The 24,874-nt window shown below is 39.1% G+C and overlaps 1 protein-coding gene across 6 annotated transcripts in view; it reads right to left on the bottom strand.

The window, feature by feature from the left end:
- Positions 1-24,874, bottom strand: part of PKNOX2 (PBX/knotted 1 homeobox 2) — a 785,503-nt gene that overhangs the window by 228,976 nt on the left and 531,653 nt on the right. The window lies entirely within an intron of this gene.

Raw genomic sequence — 24,874 nt, 5'->3', positions numbered from 1 at the left:
CTCCCACAGCAGAGTCCTCCTCTGGCCACCTTCATATACCCTCTACAGCACTGTCCTTCTGTGCCCCCTTCAGCCCCCATAGTACTGTCCTGTGTCCCCTTTAGCCCCCATAGTACTGTCCTGTGTCCCCTTCAGCCCCCATAGTACTGTCCTGTCACTGTGTCCCCTTCAGCCCCCATAGTACTGTCCTGTGTCCCCTTTAGCCCCCATAGTACTGTCCTGTGTCCCCTTTAGCCCTCATAGTACGGTCCTGTGTCCCCTTTAGCCCCCATAGTACTGTCCTGTGTCCCCTTTAGCCCCCATAGTACGCTCCTGTGTCCCCTTTAGCCCCCATAGTACGGTCCTGTGTGCTGTGTCCCCTTTAGCCCCCATAGTACGTCCTGTGTCCCCTTTAGCCCCCATAGTACTGTCCTGTGTCCCCTTTAGCCCCCATAGTACTGTCCTGTGTCCCCTTTAGCTCCATAGTACGCTCCTGTGTCCCCTTTAGCCCCATAGTACGCTCCTGTGTCCCCTTTAGCCCCCATAGTACGGTCCTGTGTCCCCTTTAACCCCCATAGTACTGTCCTGTGTGCTGTGTCCCCTTTAGCCCCCATAGTACGGTCCTGTGTCCCCTTTAGCCCCCATAGTACTGTCCTGTGTGCTGTGTCCCCTTTAGCCCCCATAGTACGGTCCTGTGTCCCCTTTAGCCCCATAGTACGGTCCTGTGTCCCCTTTAGCCCCCATAGTACGGTCCTGTGTCCCCTTTAGCTCCCCCCCCATAGTACGGTCCTGTGTCCCCTTTAGCCCCCATAGTACTGTCCTGTGTGCTGTGTCCCCTTTAGCCCCCATAGTACGGTCCTGTGTGCTGTGTCCCCTTTAGCCCCCATAGTACTGTCCTGTGTCCCCTTCAGGCTTCAGCCCCCATAGTACAGTCCTGTGACTGTCACTGGCTCCATATTCCGCCGCCGCGGCCGCCTGCTGAACTTCAAGCTCAGCTTGGCTCCTGATTTTTAAATTCTGGCGCCTGATCCATGATCCGATGATCCAATCAGCAGCACTCAACTTGCGAGTCGCGGCGCCTTGCTTCTCGTCACAAGTCAAGTAGGCGTGCCCCACTCACAGCTTCTGACTCTGAGTCCTGACAGCAGACAGACCCACCCCCCTGGTCAGGGCTCCGCCCGCCCGCCCGAATACAGGAAATGATCGGGTCATCTCGGGCATTTCCGGAACTGCACATGCGCGGTTCCGAACCGAGCCGATCGCTGCCGTTTTTCACGGGCGCTTTTCTCCTGCTACGGGCATTTACGGGCAGGAGAAAAGTGCCCTGATTTAACGGGCTATCCGTAAATATACGGACGGTTGGCAACACTGGCCACAGCCCTGCAGCCTCTAAGTCTGGAGGACAATAAACTGGCCCTCTGTTATGAAGGTCTGGAGTCCCCTGACATAATGTTTCTTCACAGATTTTTTTTTTTTTTGAAAATCACAAGGGACTGACCTATACCTATAGTAAAAGGAGGGAATTAATTTATACCTATAGTACAAAGAGGGGACTGACCTAAAGCTATAGCAAAAGGAGGGTATTGACCTATACCTATAGTAAAAGGAGAGGGTTGACCTATAACTATAGTTAAAGGAGGGGATTGACCTATACCTATAGTAAAAGGAGAGGGTTGGCCTATACCTATAGTAAAAGGAGAGGATTAACCTATACCTATGGTAAAAGGAGAGGGTTGACCTATAGTAAAAGGAGAGGATTGACCTATACCTATAGTAAAAGGAGAGGATTGACCTATAACTATAGTAAAAGGAGAGGGTTGACCTATAGTAAAAGGAGAGGATTGACCTATAACTATAGTAAAAGGAGAGGGTTGACCTATACCTATAGTAAAAGGAGAGGATTGACCTAAAACTATAGTAAAAGGAGGGGATTGACCTTTAACTATAGTAAAAGGAGAGGATTGACCTATAACTATAGTAAAAGGAGAGGATTGACCTATAACTATAGTAAAAGGAGGGGATTGACCTATACCTATAGTAAAAGGAGAGGATTGACCTATAACTATAGTAAAAGGAGGTTATTGACCTATAACTATAGTAAAAGGAGAGGGTTGACCTATATAGTAAAAGGAGAGGATTGACCTATAACTATAGTAAAAGGAGAGGATTGACCTATAACTATAGTAAAAGGAGGGTATTGACCTATAACTATAGTAAAAGGAGGGTATTGACCTATAACTATAGTAAAAGGAGAGGGTTGACCTATACCTATAGTAAAAGGAGAGGATTGACCTATAACTATAGTAAAAGGAGGGGATTGACCTTTAACTATAGTAAAAGGAGAGGATTGACCTATAACTATAGTAAAAGGAGGGTATTGACTTATAACTATAGTAAAAGGAGAGGGTTGACCTATACCTATAGTAAAAGGAGAGGATTGACCTATACCTATAGTAAAAGGAGAGGATTGACCTATAACTATAGTAAAAGGAGAGGGTTGACCTATAGTAAAAGGAGAGGATTGACTTATAACTATAGTAAAAGGAGAGGGTTGACCTATACCTATAGTGAAAGGAGAGGATTGACCTATAACTATAGTAAAAGGAGAGGATTGACCTATAACTATAGTAAAAGGAGAGGATTGACCTATAACTATAGTAAAAGGAGGGTATTGACCTATAACTATAGTAAAAGGAGAGGGTTGACCTATACCTATAGTAAAAGGAGAGGATTGACCTATACCTATAGTAAAAGGAGAGGATTGACCTATAACTATAGTAAAAGGAGAGGGTTGACCTATAGTAAAAGGAGAGGATTGACCTATAACTATAGTAAAAGGAGAGGGTTGACCTATACCTATAGTAAAAGGAGAGGATTGACCTATAACTATAGTAAAAGGAGAGGGTTGACCTATACCTATGGTAAAAGGAGAGGGTTGACCTATACCTATAGTAAAAGGAGAGGATTGACCTATAACTATAGAAAAAGGGGGTCATGACCTATACAGAGTTATCACCTACATACAGTTTGGATGTAGATTAAAAAAAAAAAAAAAACGTGGATAACCACCCTTCTCCCTGATCTATCTGTATCTATAGTGAAAGGAAGGGACTGACCTAAACCTATAGTAAAATGAGGGAATTGATTTATACCTATAGTACAAAGAGGGGGCTGACCTACACCTATAGTAAAAGGAGGGTATTGACCTACACCTATAGTAAAAGGAGGGTATGGACCTACACCTATAGTAAAAGGATGGTATGGACCTACACCTATAGTAAAAGGATGGAATGGACCTACACCTATAGTAAAAGGATGGAATGGACCTACACCTATAGTAAAAGGATGGAATGGACCTACACCTATAGTAAAAGGATGGTATGGACCTACACCTATAGTAAAATTATGGTATGGACCTACACCTATAGTAAAAGGATGGTATGGACCTACACCTATAGTAAAAGGAGGGTATGGCCCTACACCTATAGTAAAATAAGGGTATTTTCCTATACCTATAGTAAAAGGAGGGTATTGTCCTACACCCATAGTGAAAGGAGGGTATTGTTCTACACCTATAGTAAAAGGAGGGTATTGCCTACACCTATAGTAAAAGGAGGGTATGGACCTACACCTATAGTAAAAGGAGAGGGTTAACCTATATTTATAGTAAAATGAGAGAGCTGACCTAACCCTATAGTAAAAGGAGAGGATTGATTTATACTTATAGTACAAATAGGGGATTGACCTATACCTATAGTAAACGTAAGGGACTGGTCTATATCTATAGTAAAAGTAAGGGACTGACCATACCCTTTAGTAAAAGGAAAGGATTGACCTATACCTATAGTAAAAGGAGGGGATTGATCTATACCTATAGTAAAAGGAGGGGATTGATCTATACCTATAGTAAAAGGAGGGGATTGATCTATACCTATAGTAAAAGGGAGGCATGACTTATACAGAGTTATTACCTGCTTACACTTTGAATGTAGATAAAAAAATAAATAAATTTAAAAAAGCGGTGGATAACCACCCTTCTCCCTGACAATCTGTTGCTGACAATAATATACAGGGGTTAATAGCAATGTAGAAATAAAAAAAGTAAAAAAAGTAAAACAAAAACATTGGTGAGGGCTCAGTAGGGGACTGTGTGCAATCAACCCAGATTGTTTTTGTAACATGTCGGCGGCAGCCACCAAGCCAGGATAATGGTATGTGTTTGTTTTACTGGAGGCACAACACGGAGGCAGAGCCGGGCCCGCTGGCGCTACCCGCAAATACCGAGCCTGAAATAATCAAACAGTAATTGCAGATGAAGACACAGCCCGGCTGGAGCAAGTGATTTCTAATCAAGAAAGAAAAGAAATATTGGCTGAGGGATTACCATAAATTTCAGGCCAGGGTATTTATTACTCTCAAGTGGCTCAGGTGGAGGAAAATGCAGAATATTCATTTATTGTGAGCGAGGAGAGATGCTGAGAATGGGGCTTATTAATCCCTCTGACTCCTTGCAAATCCACAAGATTATAGAGGGTGATATATTGGTGTGTTTATATCCATCCATCCATCCACTATCCATCCATCCATCCATCCATCTATCCATCCATCCATCCACTATCCATCCATCTATCCATCCTATATACTTTTCTTCAATTCGAATACAGATTAAAAAAAAAAAGGAATTATATATACTGTATTACTCTCTGTCTCTGTCTCTCTCTCTCTCTCTCTCTCTATATATATATATATATATATATATATATATATACTGTATTACTCTCTGTCTCTCTCTCTCTCTCTCTCTATATATATATATATACTGTATTACTCTCTCTCTATATATATATAAACATATATATATATATATATATATATATATATAAAAGAATATAAGACATATATCGGTATATACATGTGTGTAAAGAGTTAGAATTTGTTTTTACATTTCACATACAAATTATATTTATTTATAAAAAAAATTACACATATATATATATATAAATAAAGAATAAAAAATATATATATACAGTATATATATACATATACACACATACACACACACACAGTATATATATATATATATATATATATATATATATACACACACACACACGCACATTATATATGAATACACAGACTATACTAACACATATATCAGTATATACATGTGTGTAAAGAGCTAGAATTTTCTTTTCCATTTCACATACAAATTATATTTATTTATAAAAAAAATTACTTATATCAATAAATAAATAAATAAATATATATATATATATATATATATATATATATATATATATATATATATATAAATATATATGTATATATATATATACACACACACACACACGTATATATATATATATATATATATATATATATATATATATATATATATATATACACATACATACATACACACACACACGTATATATATATATATATATATATATATATATATATATATATATACACATACATACATACACACACACAGTATATATATATATATATATATATATATATATATATATATATATATATATATACATTTTTTTAAGTATATATAAGTTTGTATGCAGCTTCAGGACCGCTCACCACACTTACACTGCAGCAGGGTGACCCTTCTGCGCCAATCCACAAACATGTATATGATTTGGTATTCCCGGGTGGAGACACAGTGTATATTATTAGTATTAGAGTCACTGGTGATGTCAGTGGCAGTTAGTCAGTTCCCACAAAGTGTTAAGCCCCGTACACACGCAACGAATTTCCGCCGACCGGTCGTCTGTCCAGAGTTGTGTTTTGTTGGTTGGAATGTGCCTAGACTGCACACAAATTTTCCCGCACGACAAAATTCTACTTCAGAAGTGATGTCACGTGTTGGTTTGCTTTCTTTGTGTTCTTTCTTCTCTGATCATGCCCAATCTTGCTCATATTATTTTTCCCTGTCGAAATCTGTACTGACTGCACGAAAATTGGCCGTGTTTTGTCGGAGGACAAAAATTTTATAGACTGCACACCAGAATTTTTTCGGCCAAAAAGTCGGAGTCGGTTGTTGGAAGCATCATACTAACAAGCCGAAAATCGGCAGATCGGTCGTCGGACGAAAATTTTGACGCGTGTGTACGAGGCTTTAGTGTCAGATTGCCCGCTGAACTATCACAGTCCTACTTTAAGTCACTAACCACTGACATTAGTAGTATAAAAAAAAAAATTCCAGTATATATCCCATATATTTATCCCATTTGTAGGCTCTATAACTTTCATGCAAACCAATCAATATACACTTATTGGGATTTTTATTTTACCAAAGACATGTAGCAGGATACAAATTGGCCTAAATAAGAAATTTAATTTTGGTTAAAGGAGCAGTGATTTTAATGATATTTAAAGTGAAGCAATAAAAATGAAAAATTCCTTTAAATATTGTGCCTGGGGGTTCCCGCAATGTGCCTGTAAAGTTTTGGATCTGTTGCATGGATAGATCTTTCTACAGCAAAAAATACATTTCTAAAGGAAAAAATGTCATTTAAACTTGCATTTAAACTAACCCTAACCCTAACCCTAACCCTAACTCTATCCCTAACCCTAACTCTAACCCTAATCCTAACTCTAACCCTAACCCTAATCCTAACCCTAACCCTAATCCTAACTCTAACCCCAATCCTAACTCTAACCCTAATCCTAACCCTAACTCTAACCCTAATCCTAACTCTAACCCCAATCCTAACTCTAACCCTAATCCTAACCCTAATGCTAACCCTAATCCTAACCCTAACTCTAACCCTAATCCTAACCCTAACTCTAACCCTAATCCTAACCCTAACCCTAACTCTAACCCTAATCCTAACTCTAATCCTAACCCTAACTCTAACCCTAATTCTAACTCTAACCCTAACTCTAACCCTAAGCCTAACCCTTAATTTAGGGTTAGGGTTAGAGTTGGGGTTAGGGTTAACCATTTAGAACATGTAAAAAATCAGTTTGATTAGGGTTAGTGTTAGGGTTAAGGCTAACCCTAACCCCAACTCTAACCCTAAGGTTAGGGTTAGAGTTATTGTTAGAGTTAGGGTTAGTGTTAACCCTAACCCTAATTCTTACTAGAACCCTAACCGTAACTCTAACCCTAACTTCAACCCGAACCGTAACCCTTAGAGTTACCTTAACCCTAACCCTAACCCTTAGAGTTACCTTAACCCTAACTCTAACTCTAACCCGAACCCTAACCCTTAGAGTTACCCTAACTCTAACCCTAACCCTTAGAGTTACCTTAACCCTAACTCTAACTCTAACTCTAACTCTAACCCGAACCCTAACCCTAACCCTGACCCTTAGAGTTACCCTAACCCTAACTCTAACCCTTAGAGTTACCCTAACCCTAACTCTAACCCTAAACTCAACCCTAACCCTTAGAGTTACCCTAACTCTAACCCTAACCTCAACCCGAACCCTAACCCTTAGAGTTACCCTAACTCTAACCCTAACCCTTAGAGTTACCTTAACCCTAACTCTAACTCTAACCCTAACCCTAATGCTAACCCTAACCCTTAGAGTTACCCTAACCCTAACTCTAACCCTAACCTCAACCCGAACCCTAACTCTAACCCTAACCCTAACTTCAACCCGAACCCTAACCCTTAGAGTTACCTTAACCCTAACCCTAACCCTTAGAGTTACCTTAACCCTAACTCTAACTCTAACCCAAACCCTAACCCTTAGAGTTACCCTAACCCTAACTCTAACCCTAACCCTTAGAGTTACCCTAACCCTAACTCTAACCCGAACCCTAACCCTTAGAGTTACCCTAACCCTAACTCTAACCCTTAGAATTACCCTAACCCTAACTCTAACCCTAACCTCAACCCGAACCCTAACCCTTAGAGTTACCCTAACTCTAACCCTAACCTCAACCTGAACCCTAACCCTAACCCTTAGAGTTACCTTAACCCTAACTCTAACCCTAACGCTAACCCTAACCCTTAGAGTTACCCTAACCCTAACTCTAACCTTAACCTCAACCCGAACCCTAACTCTAACCCTAACCCTAATCAAACTGATGTTCTACATGTTCTACATGGTTCTAGATGGATTAGTAGCTGATATATAATCACTGCTCAATCTCACTGCACTTAGAACTTAATAAAGCACCTTCCTTTTGCCTATTTTCCTTTATTTTTTTTTTAAAAAGTTCGAATTTTCGAATTTGGTTCGCATATCCTGATTTGTTCGAAGTTCTACGAACGAGCGAACAGCCAATGTTCTGCTCGAATCTAGGTTCGACTCGAACTCAAAGCTCATCCCTAGTGGCGATCAGCGACTTATAGTGGGACTGCGATATTACTAGGATGTTTACATTCCGTGTAATAAAAATAAAAAATAAATAGTAATTGAAATAATAATAGGAAAAAAATATTATTTAATTATATCAAATAAATATTAATACTTTTTTTTTTTTTAAGTGCCCCCATCCCTCCGTGCTCATGCACTGAAGCGAATGCATATGTAAGTCATGCACGCATATGTAAACGGTATTTGAACCCCCCATGTGAGGTATCGCAATGAACGTTAGAGCGAGAACAATAATTATAGCCCTAGACCTCCTCTGTAACTCTAAACAGGTAACCTATAAAGGTGTTTAAAGCATCGCCTATGAAGATTTTTAAGTACCGTTGTTTGTTGAGAAGACATTTGGGGTCTTTTTGATCTCATCACAAAGTGGACCTGTCATCCCTATTTCTATTACAAGGGGTGTTTACATTCCGTGTAATAGGAATAATAATAATAATAAAAAAAAAAAAAATAGGAAAAGTAATAGGAAAAAATATGAAAGGGACAGTGTAAAAAAAAAAAGTAATATAAATATTAATAAAACATTTTTTTTTAAGTGCCCCCATTCCTCCATTCTCACACGCAGAAGCGAAAGTGTACGTAAGTCGCGCTCGCATATGTAAATAGTATTCGAACCGCACATGTAAGTTAGAACCCCCCATGAACGATAGAGAGAGCATAAATTCTTGCGCTAGAAGATTTTTAAAAACTGTAATTTGTTGAGAAGAAATTTGGGGTCTTTTTAATCTCATCACAAAGTGTACCTGTCATCCGTATTTCTATTACAAGGGGTGTTTACATTCAGTGTAATAGGAATAAAAAGAAAAAAAAATTGTAATTGGAATAGTAATAGGAATTTGTAATATGAAAAAAATAAATAAGCAAAGGGACAGTGTAAAAAAAAAAAAAAATAATAATAATAACATTTTTTTTTAAGTGCCCCTGTCCCTCTGTGCTTGCGCGCAGAAGCAAACGCATTTCTATTACAAGGGGTGTTTACATTCAGTGTATTAGGAATAAAAAAAAAAAAAAAAACAGTAATTGGAATAGTAATAGGAACCTGTAATAGGAAAAAAATAAATATGCAAAGGGACAGTGTAAAAAAAAAATAAATAAAAAAAATAAATAAAAAAAATAAAAAGTTTTTTTTAAGTGCCCCCATCTCTCTGTGCTTGCGCGCAGAAGCAAACGCATTTCTATTACAAGGGGTGTTTACATTCAGTGTATTAGGAATAAAAAAAAAAACAGTAATTGGACTAGTAATAGGAACCTGTAATAGGAAAAAAATAAATACGCAAAGGGACAGTGTAAAAAAAAATAAATAAAAAAAATAAAAAGTTTTTTTTAAGTGCCCCCATCTCTCTGTGCTTGCGCGCAGAAGCAAACGCATTTCTATTACAAGGGGTGTTTACATTCCATGTATTAGGAATAAAAAAAAAAAAAAAAAAAGTTATTGGAATAGTAATAGGAACTTGTAATAGTAAAAAAAAAAAAAAAAAAAATAAGCAAAGGGACAGTGTAAAAAAAAAAAAAAAAAAGTAAAAAAAATAAATAAATAATAAAAAGTTTTGTTTAAGTGCCCCCATCCCTCTGTGCTTGCGCGCAGAAGAAAACACATTTCTAGTACAAGGGGTGTTTACATTCCATTCCGTGTATTAGGAATAAAAAGAAAAAAAAAGTAATTGGAATAGTAATAGGAACTTGGAACAGGAAAAAAATAAATACGCAAAGGGACAGTGTAAAAAAAAAAAAAAAAGTAAAAAAAAATAAATAAATAATAAAAAGTTTTGTTTAAGTGCCCCCATCTCTCTGTGCTTGCGCGCAGAAGAAAACACATTTCTAGTACAAGGGGTGTTTACATTCCGTGTATTAGGAATAAAAAGGAAAAAAAATAATTGGAATAGTAATAGGAACTTGTAACAGGAAAAAAATAAATACGCAAAGGGACAGTGTAAAAAAAAAAAAAAAAAGTAAAAAAAATAAAATAAATAATAAAAAGTTTTGTTTAAGTGCCCCCATCTCTATGTGCTTGCGCGCAGAAGTAAATGCATTTCTATTACAAGGGGTGTTTACATTCCGTGTATTAGGAATAAAAATAAAAAAAAATAATTGGAATAGTAATAGGAACTTGTAACAGGAAAAAAAATAAATAAACAAAGGGATAGTGTAAAAAAAAAAAAAAATAAATAAATAAAAAGTCTTTTTAAATGCCCCCATCTCTCTGTGCTTGCGCGCAGAAGTAAACGCATTTCTATTACAAGGGGTGTTTACATTCCTTGTAATAGGAATAATAAAAAAAATACTAATAGGAAAAAAATATTAAAGGGACAGAGTAAAAATAAAAAGTAATATAAAAAATAATGATAAAAAATATTTTTTTATTTTTTTAAGTGCCCCCATTCCTTCGTGCTCATGTTCAGAAGCGAATACATACATAAGTCACGCACGGATAGGTAAACGGTATTCGAACCCCACATGTGAAGTATCCCCATGAACGTTAGAGCGAGAGCAATAATTCTAGCGCTAGACCTCCTCTGTAACTCAAACAGGTAATCTGTAAAGGTGTTTAAAGTGTCACCTATGGAGATTTTTAAGTACCTTAGTTTGTCGCTATTCCTTTAGCGCACTCAATTTTAAATTGTGACATGATAGATATCTATTTACTTGGTGAGACATTATACAAAAAAATTTGTTGTACTATTGCGTTTTATTTTTTTTTAATTTGTGAAAGTGTATTTTTTCCCCAAAAATTGTGTTTGCAAAACCACTGCGCAAATACCGTGTGAGTGACATAATAAACAGCAACGATCGCCATTTTATTCCCTAGGGTCTCTGCTATAAAAAAAAAATGAATAATGTTTAGTGGTTATAAGTAATTTTCTAGCAAAAATTACTGATTTAAACAAAAAGTGCCGGAAAAAGCCTGGCCGGTGGTTATGAAAAGGTTCTGGAGATGGGACGGGACAAGTCTACAGGTGAGGTAGAAGATGGTTTCAACTTTTCCATGGATATGTTCGCCTTGCACCAATCTAGTCTGTCCTTCAGATGGCAGTCTTACACCTAGGAACACCTCCATGGCCTTCTCTTCAATGTTCAGCACACATTATAGACTCTGAATATTGTCCCTTTCCTGATGTCGCTTTACCTTCCCGACCCGATTCCAACTTTTCAAATATTAGAGATTTACTGAGCGCACATTGATCGTCATTTCCTCTATAGGGAATGATCAACCTGAACGTGAGAACCTCTTCTGCTCTAAAATCAGTCACTTCTACATTTGTTTTGCTAGGAGTAGTAAAATTTTTGTTGTTAAAAAATATATTAGGCGTTTTCAATTTAGTTCTGTAACGTCAGGAATTTTTCAGAAAACAAATAAAGACGGACTGAAAAAAAAAAAAAAAAAAATATATTAGGCGAAAAAAAAATTAAAAATTACAAAAATATATAAACTATATATGTAACTAAAGTTTTAGGTTCACACCTATGATGTGGGTTGCAGTTGATGACGTTTCCTCTATAAGGAAGGATCAACCTGAACCTAAGAACCTGTTCTGCTCTAAAATCAGCCACTTCTACACTTGTTTTGCTAGGAAGAGTAAATTTTTTGTTGTTAAAAATATATATTGAGTGAAAAAAAATAAAATAATTAAAAGTTACAAAAATATGTAACTAAAGTCTTAGGTTCACACCTATGTGGGTTGCGGTTGATGTCATTTCCTCTATAAGAAAAGGATCGACCTGAACTTAAGATTCTGTTCTGCTCTAATATCAGCCACTTCTACATTTGTTTTGCTAGGAGGAGCAAAGTTTTTGTTGTTAAAAAAAATAAAAAAAATGTATATATATATATATATATATATATATATATATATATATATATATATTTAGCGAAACAAAATAATTTAAAGTTACAAAATATGTAACTAAAGTTTTAGGTTCACACCTATGCGGGTTGCGGTTGATGTCATTTCCTCTATAAGGAAGGATCTATCTGAATGTAAGAACCTGTTCTGCTCCAAAATCAGCCATTCCTACATTTGTTTTGCTAGGAGGAGTAAAGTTTTTGTTGTTAAAAAATATATTAGAAAAAAAAAAAAAAAAAAATATATATATATATATATATATATATATATATATATATATATATATATATATATTTAGCGTAACAAAATAATTTAAAGTTACAAAAATATGTAACTAAAGTTTTAGGTTCACACCTATGGGGGTTGCAATTGATGTAATTTCCTCTGTAAGGATCGATCTGAAAGTAAGAACCTGTTCTGCTCTAAAATCAGCCATTTCTACATTTGTTTTGCTAGGAGGAGTAAAGTTTTTGTTGTTAAAAAATATGTTGAAAAAAAATAATATTATATATATATACAGTGGGTACGGAAAGTATTCAGACCCCCTTAAATTTTTCACTCTTTGTTATATTGCAGCCATTTGCTAAAATCATTTAAGTTCATTCTTCTTCCTCATGAATGTACACATAGCACCCCATACTGACAGAAAAACACAGAATTGTTGACATTGTTGCAGATTTATTAAAAAGAAAAACTGAAATATCACATGGTCCTAAGTATTCAGACCCTTTGCTGTGACACTCATATATTTAACTCAGGTGCTTTCCATTTCTTCTGATCATCCTTGAGATGGTTCTACACCTTCATTTGAGTCCAGCTGTGTTTGATTATACTGATTGGACTTGATTAGGAAAGCCACACACCTGTCTATATAAGACCTTCCAGATCACAATGCATGTCAGAGCAAATGAGAATCATGAGGTCAAAGGAACTGCCTGAAGAGCTCAGAGACAGAATTGTGGCAAGGCACAGATCTGGCCAAGGTTACAAAAAGATTTCTGCTGCACTTAAGGTTCCTAAGAGCACAGTGGCCTCCATAATTGGGACTGTATTGGACAGGTGATGAGCAGTGCCTGGTTTTCTCCACACATACCGCTTAGAATTAAGGCCAAAAAGTTCTATTTTGGTCTCATCAGACCAGAGAATCTTATTTCTCACCATCTTGGAGTCCTTCAGGTGTTTTTTAGCAAACTCCATGCGGGCTTTCATGTGTCTTACACTGAGGAGAGGCTTCCGTCGGGCCACTCTGCCATAAAGCCCCGACTGGTGGAGGGCTGCAGTGATGGTTGACTTTCTACAACTTTCTCTCATCTCCTGACTGCATCTCTGGAGCTCAGCCACAGTGATCTTTGGGTTCTTCTTTACCTCTCTCACCAAGGCTCTTCTCCCCCGATAGCTCAGTTTGGCCGGACGGCCAGCTCTAGGAAGGGTTCTGGTCGTCCCAAACGTCTTCCATTTGAGGATTATGGAGGCCACTGTGCTCTTAGGAACCTTAAGTGCAGCAGAAATCTTTTTGTAACCTTGGCCAGATCTGTGCCTTGCCACAATTCTGTCTCTGAGCTCTTCAGGCAGTTCCTTTGACCTCATGATTCTCATTTGCTCTGACATGCATTGTGATCTGGAAGGTTTTATATAGACAGGTGTGTGGCTTTCCTAATCAAGTCCAATCAGTATAATCAAACACAGCTGGACTCAAATGAAGGTGTAGAACCATCTCAAGGATGATCAGAAGAAATGGAAAGCACCTGAGTTAAATATATGAGTGTCACAGCAAAGGGTCTGAATACTTAGGACCATGTGATATTTCAGTTTTTCTTTTTTAATAAATCTGCAACAATGTCAACAATTCTGTGTTTTTCTGTCAGTATGGGGTGCTATGTGTACATTCATGAGGAAGAAGAATGAACTTAAATGATTTTAGCAAATGGCTGCAATATAACAAAGAGTGAAAAATGTAAGGGGGTCTGAATACTTTCCGTACCCACTGTATATATATATATATATATATATATATATATATATATATATATATAATTTACATATATATATATATATATAGAGCGGGAAAAAAAATTAAACTTACAAAAATATGTAACTAAAGTTTTAGGTTCACACCTATGCGGGTTGCGGTTGATGTCATTTCCTCTATAAGGAAGGATCAACCGGAACATAAGAACCTGTTCTGCTCTAAAATCAGCCACTTCTACATTTCTGTTTTGCAAGGAGGAGAAAAGTTTTTGTTGTTAAGAAATATATTATTAAGCAAAAAAAAAAAAAAATTAAAGTTACAAAAATATGTAACTAAAGTTTTAGGTTCACACCTATGTGGGTTGCGGTTCATGTCATTTCCTCTATAAAGAAGGATCAACCTGAACGTAAGAACCTGTTCTGCTCTAAAATCAGCCACTCCTACATTTGTTTTGCTAGGAGGAGTAAAGTTTTTGTTGTTAAAAAAAAAGTTTTGTGAAAAAAATAAAAAATTTAAAAAGTTACAAAAACACGTAAATAAAGTTCTAGGTTCACACCTATGCGAGTTGCGGTTGATGTAATTTCCTCTATAAGGAAGGATCAACCTGAACGTAAGAACCTGTTCTGCTCTAAAGTCAGCCACTTCTACACTTGTTTTGCTAGGAGGAGTAAAGTTTTTTTTGTTAAAAATATATATTAAGCAAAAAAAAAAAAAATGCAAAGTATAATATAAAAATATATATAGTGAAATAAATAAATAAATAAATAAAAGCTACGAAAATATGTAACTAAAGTTTTAGGTTCACACCTATGCGGTTTACGGTTGATGCATTTTTTAACGTGTTTTAAGACCACATTCACACTAGTGTGACTTGTCAGGCGACTTGGTCGCCTGACAAGTCGCGGTGGGTCGCCTGCCATAGATTAGCACAGGACCCGTTCTAATAGGAGCGACACAAGTCGCTCCGACTTAGAAAAAGGGTCCTGTACTACTTTGGGGCGACCTTCAATTATATGAAGTCCGTGCATGTCGCGCCGAGGTTCACAGGTCGCCCCAGCAAGTCGCGTCGCCCCTGTCTGAACGTGTTTTTAGGAGGTGTTTGTTGTCATGTGGAGAAACCAGCCAAAAACACAACCATAAAGCATGAAAAATGATTTCTTCATCACATCAATTTAGGCCAATTTGTATTCTGCTACATATTTTTGTTAAAAAATAAAATCCCAAAGAGCGTATATTGATTGGTTTGTGCAAAAGTTATCGCATCTAAACTATGGCATATATTTATGGAATCTTTTTTTTAATTTTTTATTGTTTTTACTAATTGCGGCGATCTGCGATTTTTAGTGGGACTGCGAACAAATCTGGCACTCAGTGACACTTTTTTTGGGGACCAGTTACACCAATACAGTAATCAGTGCTAAAAATATGCACTGTCACTGTACTAATGAAACTGGCAGAGAAAGGGTTATCAGGGGCGATTCTCAGGGACAAGATATTAGACCTACACAAGACTGGAATGGGCTACAAGACCATCGCCAAGCAGTTGGTGAGAGGGTGACAACAGTTGGTGCGATTATTCACAAATGGAAGAAAGACAAAATAATTATCAATCTCCCTCAGTTTGGGGCTCCATGCAAGATCTCACCTCGTGGAGTTTCAATGATCATGAGAATGGTGAGGAATCAGCCCAGAACTACACGGGAGAATCTTGTCAATGATCTCAAGGCAGCTGGGACCATAGTCACCAAGAAAACAATTGGTAACACACTACGCAGTGAAGGACTGAAATCCTGCAGTGCCTGCAAGGTCCCCCTGCTCAAGAAATCACATGTACAGGCCTGTCTGGAGATTGCGAATGAACATCTGAATGATTCAGAGGAGAACTGGGTGAAAGTTTTGTGGTCAGATGAGACCAAAATCAAGCTCTTTGGCATCAACTCAACTCACCGTGTTTGGAGGAGGAGGAATGCTGCCTATGACCCCAAGAGAACACCATTCCCACCATCAAACATTGAGGTGGAAAAATTATGCTTTCACCCAGCTCTCCTCTGAATCATTCAGATGTTCATTAGCAAACTTCAGATGGGCCTGTACATGTGCTTTCTTGAGCAGGGGGACCTTGCGGGCGCTGCAGGATTTCAGCGTTATTTTAACTGACAATTGCGCGACCGTGCAACACTGTACTAAAATACAGTGTATCTCATTTTATTCCCCCACAAATAGAGCTTCCTTTTGGTGGTATTTGATCACCTCTACGGTTGTTATTTTTGCGCTATAAACAAAAAAAAGGACCGACCATTTTGAAAAAAAACCCAAAAAACAATATTTTTTACTTTCTGCTGTATAACACGTCCCATAAAATTAAAAAAAAAAAAAATCTAATTTCTTCATTAATTTAGATCAATATGTATTCTGCTACATGGTTTTTGTAACAAAAATCCCAATAAGTGTAAATTGATTGTTTGTTTTTTTTGTTTGTTTTTTTGGGAATGTTATATAGCAGAAAGTGAAAACTATTGTTTTTTTTTTTTTTTCATAATTGTCGCTCTTTTTTTTCTGTTTATATCGCAAAAAAAAAAAAAAAAAAATTGCACAGGTGATCAAATACCACCAAAAGAAATCTCTATTTGTGGGAAACAAAGGATATCAATTTTATTTGGGTACAGCGTCGCACGACCGCGCAATTGTCCGTTAAAATAACGCAGTGCCGAATTGCAACAAATGGCCTGGTCATTAAGGGGGGAAATCTTCCCCCTTAGCAAACACAGTTTGCTTTGCTTCAGTTATAAATGAACATAGTAAGTGATCGGTGTCCATCACTCATTGTGTTCATTCAGCAAAGGAAGGGGCCACTCTTCATCCTGAAAGATCCCCTTGTGTGCCTGCAGCCGCCGGTGGGAGAGGGAAGCAGGTGAAGGGCACATAGGGGGGCCCGAGCAGCATGGGGAAGAGGATGGTGCACAGGGAGGGGGATCAGTGTGGTGGGGGGGGGGCAATTACAGGAACCGATCCCCTATATGGCTCTCATTGCAGTAGCTAAAGCTGGCTTCTTCTCCTCTTCCTCGTGCCGGCTTTCAGCTGCTGCAGGGAGAACCATACAGGGATTGGTTCCAGTTATTGCAACATTGTGTTCATTCAGCAAAGGAAGGGGTCGCTCTTCATCCTGATAGATCCCCTTGTGTGCCTGCAGCCGCCGGTGGGAGAGGGAAGCAGGTGAAAGGCACATAGGGGGGCCCGAGCAGCATGGGGAAGAGGATGGTGCACAGGGAGGGGGATCAGTGTGGTGGGGGGGGGCAATTACAGGAACTGATCCCCTATATAGCTCTCATTGCAGTAGCTGAAAGCTGGCTTCTTCTCCTCTTCCTCATGCCGGCTTTCAGCTGCTGCAGGGAGAACCATACAGGGATTGGTTCCAGTTATTGCCCCCCCCCCCCCACTGTGATGATTACCCTCCCTGCCCACATCTGATACTGCCCTCTGGGCCCCCCTGCTGGCCCGGCCCACCCAGGAAGACCTGTGGTACCACCTTATTGGTGGCCCTCAACTGAAGACTCTCAGAGGTGAACATCCAAAATATTTAACCACTTTTAGATTGATTTCTATTACTTAAAGAATCTTTCAATGAAGGCCTTATCAAATTGTTTATTTTGACCACTTAATCTCCACGGTCGATGAACCCCTTAAAATGACTAAGCAGACTGACTTAGTTATGGTTCTCAGGAGCAGAACATATCCAGGACATAAAACAAGGGACCTAAGGAATGGAAACTCACAGAAGAGACCCTAGCTCAAACAACCAACCCTAAAATTACCAAAATTTTAGTAAAAAATTCAAAAACGTCATGCGAGCAACCTATCTTATCCACTCCTGGAGTAATAACTTTCATGATTTGGCCATGTGTTAACATACCATTGACTCTGTGACCATATGGTAATGTACCTCCAATTCCAAGAAATTCACGAATATGGCTTAAACCTTTAACAGATTCTCGGTTGGGGCCTGCAAATGATCACTGATTCTGTTTCTCTGAATCGCTGCCAAGTCTTTCATTTGAGTGTCATAAAACTTAAGCCCTCATTCCCATACAACAGCAACGTGCTTTCTGAAAGTTAGACTATTCTGATTCCCCTAGCGTGGTATTCTGAGAATCAGCTTTATAAGAGTCCCGTAGCTTGACGGTTGTAAACCCTGAAGCCTATAAACAGACAGGACCATGCTACGGCTTGAACAACCATAACCAAAAAAAAAAAAACACCCATAGAGGAAGGGGGTGATTACCCATAAAGGGTCAGCTGGTGCCAAAAGTCTGCCAACTGGACCTCAATTGGTAATAATAGACAAGAGTATTTCGGAACTAGTGGGAGACCTTCAAAAGTCCCTTCCCTAAAGAGATTACAAGATTTTCCTAGCTTTACCATCATAAATGAACATTACTTGTTGTGATGCCCTCCCATTACCATCTATTGGCCCTAAACTTTAACCACTTTACCACCGGAGGATTTTCCTGCTTTACGCCCAGGCCACTTTTTGAGATTCGGCGCTGTGCGAATTTAACTGACAATTGCGCGGTCGTGCAACGCTGTACCCAAACAAAATTTACGTCCTTTTTTTCCCACAAACAGAGCTTTCTTTTGGTGGTATTTGATCACCTGTGCGATTTTCATTTTTTGCAAAATTAATATAAAAAAGCGACAATTTTGAAAAAATAACAATATTTTTCTACTTTGACAGTTAAAAAATATCCAATATATTCAATTTTTGTCATATATTTAGGCCAAAATGTATTTAGCTACATGTCTTTGACAAAAAAATTCTCAATGAGCGTATTTTTAACCGCTTTAAGACGGGAAGATTTTACCCCATTTCTGACCAGGCCATTTTTTTGCGATTCGGCACTGCGTTACTTTAATGGACAATTGCGCGGTCGTGCGATGCTGTACCCAAATTTAATTTATGTCCTTTTTTTTCCCACAAATAGAGCTTTCTTTTGGTGGTATTTGATCACCTGTGCGATTTTCTTTTTTTGCAAAATTAATAAAAAAAGCGACAATTTTGAAAAAATAACAATATTTTTCTACTTTGACAGTTAAAAAATATCCAATATATTCAAATTTTGTCCTATATTTAGGCCAAAATGTATTTAGCTACATGTCTTTGACAAAAAAATTCTCAATGAGCGTATTTTTAACCGCTTTAAGACCGGAAGATTTTACCCCATTTCTGACCAGGCCATTTTTTTGTGATTCGGCACTGCGTTAATTTAATGGACAATTGCGCGGTCGTGCGATGCTGTACCCAAATTTAATTTATGTCCTTTTTTTCCAACAAACAGAGCTTTCTTTTGGTGGTATTTGATCACCTGTGCGATTTTCATTTTTTGCAAAATTAATATAAAAATGCGACAATTTTGAAAAAATAACAATATTTTTCTACTTTGACTGTTAAAAAATATCCAATATATTCAAATTTTGTCATATATTTAGGCCAAAATGTATTTAGCTACATGTCTCTGACAAAAAAATTCTCAATGAGCGTATTTTTAACCGCTTTAAGACGGGAAGATTTTACCCCATTCCTGACCAGGCCATTTTTTTGCAATTCGGCACTGCGTTACTTTAATGGACAATTGCGCAGTCGTGCGATGCTGTACCCAAATGTAATTTATGTCCTTTTTTTCCCACAAATAGAGCTTTCTTTTGGTGATATTTGATCACCTGTGCGATTTTTACTTTTTGCGCTATTAACAAAAAAAGAGCGACAATTTTGAAAAAATAACAATATTTTTCACATTGTTTTATATGAAATTCCCCCCAAAAAAATGTAAGAATCAACATTTTTTTAACATTTTAGGCCAATTTGTTTCTGCTACATATTTTTGGTAAAAAAAAAAAAATCGCAAAAAGCGTATTTTGGTTTGTTTGCGCAAAAGTTATCGCAGCTACTAACTACGGGAAATTTATGTCCTTTTTGGTTTTTTTTTTAACTAGTAATGGTGGCGATCTGGCGGTGATCTGAGATTTTTTTTGCGGGACTGCGACATTGCGGCGGACAGATCGGACCCTTGACTGACATTTTTGACACTTTTGGGGGTACCAGTGACATTACTACAGTAATCAGTGCTATAAATGTGCGCTGTTACTGTAAAAATGACACTGTCAGGGAAGGGGTTAACTTTTATTGGTGATCAAGGGGTTAATGTATGCCTGGTGCTTACTGACGTGTGTGGGGGGAGGGGACTGAGTGACACAGGCACAGATCGCAGGTTCAGCTATGCTGAATCCTGCAATCTGTCCCTGCCTGTCACTTAGGAGATCCGCCCACTTTGTCCAGCCACCCAAAAAGAAACGACTCCTTCTATTGATATCCAAGTATCTAATATGAAGCCCTCTCTGGTAAATCGATCAATCTCTGGATGGTTGTATTCAGCAAAACCCCCAAGCCACAGGGTACATAGCCGGGAAGACATTTGCTATCCCTGTGGTACTTCTCATGTTAATACCCAACAATCAAGATCTGGCTATAGCATGGTCCGAGGAGCCAATAATTTTACACCAAATAGCCAATAGGCATGTGCCTATTTTGCCTAATAGAAAATACATCCCTGCTTACAGAAGTGCAACAGGGGCCTCACAGAGAGGTCTTTTATAATGCAACCATCCTCAACCAGGCTTCCAGAAATGTTTCATCAAGTTTAGCTACCTAATGCTTTAACTAATTTGAAGGTTAGCAACTGCGAAGGCCTCATAAGCTAAAACCATATATTCTAAACTGCCATTAATTTGATTGGATGCTATAAACTGTAGTTCTTTATTACTTGTGTGTAAAAGTCCTAGTGCAGGGTTTCTCAACTAGGGTTCCACCAGAGGTTGCTAGGGGTTCCTTGGGCAATGAGCAATTTTTGTTTCTCCGATAAGTTCCCACTGACACCATTGATCATTTTAGCTATCTATAAGGGGGTAATTCTTCCAAAAATGTATGGAGAACACTTCCCACTGACAGGGGCAGACTGGAAACTTTCGGCCCAGGGGGCAAGTAGAAACCAGAGGCCATTGGTGCAGTGACTTGGCCCCCCCTCCCACTCTCACTCTTCCCGTCCCCCTCCTGACCCTCATTCTAGGCTGTAGCCCTGCTCCAGGTACTCTCTACTCACTGGCTGAATCCGGGTTCCCAACCTGGCCAGCAGGGGGCGATTGGAGGGAGTTAGGACAGCTCAGTTGGGGCTGGCCAGGGGAGGAGAGTCTCCAGTGGGGCATGGAATGGGTCTCTGCTATGACAGTTTAAACCATCAATGCTGGGGAGGGAGGCCTGCACTCTGTCCTTGTCTTCAACCCGCATTTTGTAGGTCAGTGGTGGGGACTTTTTACTTCTCTTTACCAGGAATCCTTTAACCACTTTACCGCTGCTCACATTGATACTACTGCGGCAAAGTGGCTCTTGTAGGTCTGACGACGTAGACCTACATCGGCAGTCCCTCCCCCTTCTAGGCGGCGCGCGCGCACCGCCGGAGGCGCACTCCCACTGTATTCAGTCACAGCGGGAGTCGGGCCAGGGGAGGAGCAGCGGCGATCGCCGCTGCTCTTCCCCGATCGTCGGGGAATCGAGTGTGGAGATCCACCCGCCTGTGTAAACACAAGCGGGCGGATCTCCGAAGTGACAGGCAGGGTCAGATTGCATAGCTGAACCCTGGATCTGTCCTTGTGTCACTCAGTCACCTCCCCCCACACACATGTCAGTAAGCACCAGGCATACATTAACCCCTCCCTCTCCAATAAAATTAACCCCTTCACTGCCAATGTCATTTTTACAGTAACAGTGCATATGTATAGCACTGATTACTGCAGTAATGTCACTGGTAACCCCAAAAGTGTCAAAAATGTCAGCCAGGGGTCCGATCTGTCCGCCACAATGTCGCAGTCCTGCAAAAAAAAATCGCAGATCGCCGCCATTACTCGTTAAAAAAAAAACACCAAAAATGACAGAAATCTTTCCCTTAGTTAGTAAACGCAATAACTTTTGCGCAAACCAATCAAAATACGCTTATTGTGATTTTTTTTTACCAAACATAGGGAGCAGAAAACAAATTGGCCAAAAATGTAAAAAAAAATTAGATTTTTACATTTTGGGGGGGGGGGGGGGGGGGGAATTTCATATAAAAAAATGTGAAAAATATTATTTTTATCAAAATTTACGCTCTTTTTTTGTTTATAGCGCAAAAAGTAAAAATCGCACAGGTGATCAAATACCACCAAAAGAAAGCTCTGTTTGTGGGAAAAAAAGACGTCAATTTCATTTGGGTACAGTATCGCACGACCGCGCAATTGTCAGTTAAAGTCGCACAGTGCCGAATCGCAAAAAGTGGCCCGGACGTAAGACAGCAAAATCCTCCGGTGGTAAAGTGGTTAAGCATGTCTGTGGCAGAAGCGGTGCAGCCTTTTTACAAGACATCAGAGCAGCCCAGGGGGCAATTTCCCCCTTGCCCCTCGGCCCTGCCCACTGACCATCACACTAATGTACCATGAGTTGTAGATATAGTCATTTTTAGCAGTGGTTCCCTTAGACGGAAAGTTATTTCAAGGGTTCCACTGTGTTGAAAAGATTGTGAAAGACTTTTCTAGAGCCTTATCTGAAGTGAAGATAATCCGAAATAAAACTGCGGCTGGGACAGATATATTTTCCAGCAAACAACTGACTTCCTGTACAGTAATCCCAATGAAAGATACCGAAGTTCCCGAAATTGCAAAAAAAAAAAAAATGTACAGATAAGTTTTCACTCAGATAGAAAGCAAATGTTAGTAACATGACATTTCTCAACTTCTGCCAAAAAGTGGGAGCTTCCACAGATATACAGTATCCATAGATCAGACAACGCATACCGTATTTTCCGGTGTATAAGACGACTGGGTGTATAAGACGACCCCCCTATTACATGATCTACCGGTAATACTTATACTTAGGTTACCTTGGAGATATTATACTCGGCGTATAAGACGACCCCCCATTTTTGGGTTGATTTTTTTGAGGTTCAAAAGTAGTCGTATACGCCAGAAAATACAGTACTTTTGTTTTTTTTCGGCACTGTAGAAAAAGGAAATCTCTCGGCAGCAGATATCTCTATATGTACTTTATAGGTCCAAGCAACTAGCCAACAGTCAGCAGAGGATAACGGCAGCGTACTATTCATCCAACGCCCTCCGATAGGGTTAACATCCACTGGCAGGGAGTGGAGAAGACGATCTGGTCAGTGAGAGTCTGGCTTCCAGTGGAAGGCGGTGGAAGAGTGGTGGTAAACAGAGTAGCACTAATTGATTATTTATAAGCTCATTAGAAAGTTGTATTTATAGACCAGGCTTCTCCGTTTATGCTCTAGTAAATCAGAAAATACAACCCCAGCGTACTGCTGTTAAACCTTTTGTTAAATAGATGCTGTTCAGCAATCTGGTTAGCAGTTAAACCCGAGGACTAAGGACAAGCGGAGTTCACCCCGTTCAAAAGTAAAGTAAAATCAAGGGGAAAATGGCCATTTTCTTGATTTATGACACTTAAGGGGAATCTGTCACAAAGCAAAACACCTGTTTGATAGGCTTTGATGGAACGAACCATACCTTGACTCATGTGTTGCATACTAATGTCAGGGAAGTGAAGCTGAACCTATTCACCAAGTCACTCCTCTGGGACTAGTAGGTTGCACATAAGTCAGCGAATAGCCGCTTTCCTCAGAGCCTTGAGAATAAATGCCAGATATACTCCATTCCCCATGTTAGATGGGGACAAATTCCCCCAGACGCGGAAGTAATTAGGTCCAATCTAAGAACCAAGAAATACATTTAAACAAGCTTCCATGGCCAGTTACCCAAGAGACTACAAAAATGTAGGCAGTCAACTGTACCTTTTTAGGTGTATGAGTTCCCCAGCAGAAGATTAAGGCCATTCATGGGCTGTAGTGCCATGGAGTCAGTATGCATTGTCTATATAATATTCTTACATCAACCTTAATATGCTTTACTGTTCATCTGTAGCCATGAGCTTAACCTACAAGTTAGCCAAGCAAGATATGTGTGTAAGGCAGCAAAATATCATGTCCCCTTTCAACTATGCATACACCTCACCAACTTGACCATTTGACTTCATCAATTAGGACCATGCTCATGCCTTTTCTCTCAATAAGAGATCACAATTCACTCTGTTACCTCATTCTCAAGTACTCTGACTCTTTAACCTCTGAGGCCATGTCTATTGTTTTTGTTGCCAGAAAATTCTATACCAGCTGCCTCTGTTATCTCTGAGACAATGTCCACCCTTTTGATGCCCCTGAGACAGTGCCCTCCCTTCTCTTCTGTTACCTGGGAGACAATGCCCACTCTTCTGTTACCTGGGAGACAATGCCCACTCTTCTGTTACCTGTGAGAAAATGCCCACTCTTCTGTTACCTGTGAAACAATGCCCACTCTTCTGTTACCTCTGAAACAATGCCCACTTCCTCTGTTACCTCTACAATCATGGCCACATTCTCTGTAACCTCTATGATCATGGCCACTTTCTCTGTTACCTCTAAGGTCATGGCCACTTTCTCTGTTACCTCTAAGATCATGGCCACTTCCTCGGTTCCCTTTGAGACAATGTCCACGCCCTCTTTTACCTCTGAAATAATGCCCAAGTCCTCTGTTACCTTTAAGACCATGCCTACTTCCTCTGTTACCTCAGAGACCATGCCTACTTCCTCTGTTACCTCT

Source organism: Pelophylax lessonae, assembly GCF_965119305.1.
Source record: "Pelophylax lessonae genome assembly, chromosome: 12".
Taxonomy (NCBI): Eukaryota; Metazoa; Chordata; class Amphibia; order Anura; family Ranidae; genus Pelophylax; species Pelophylax lessonae.
The sequence above is the reverse complement of the archived record's forward strand: the minus strand, read 5'-3'. Positions and strand labels throughout refer to the sequence as shown.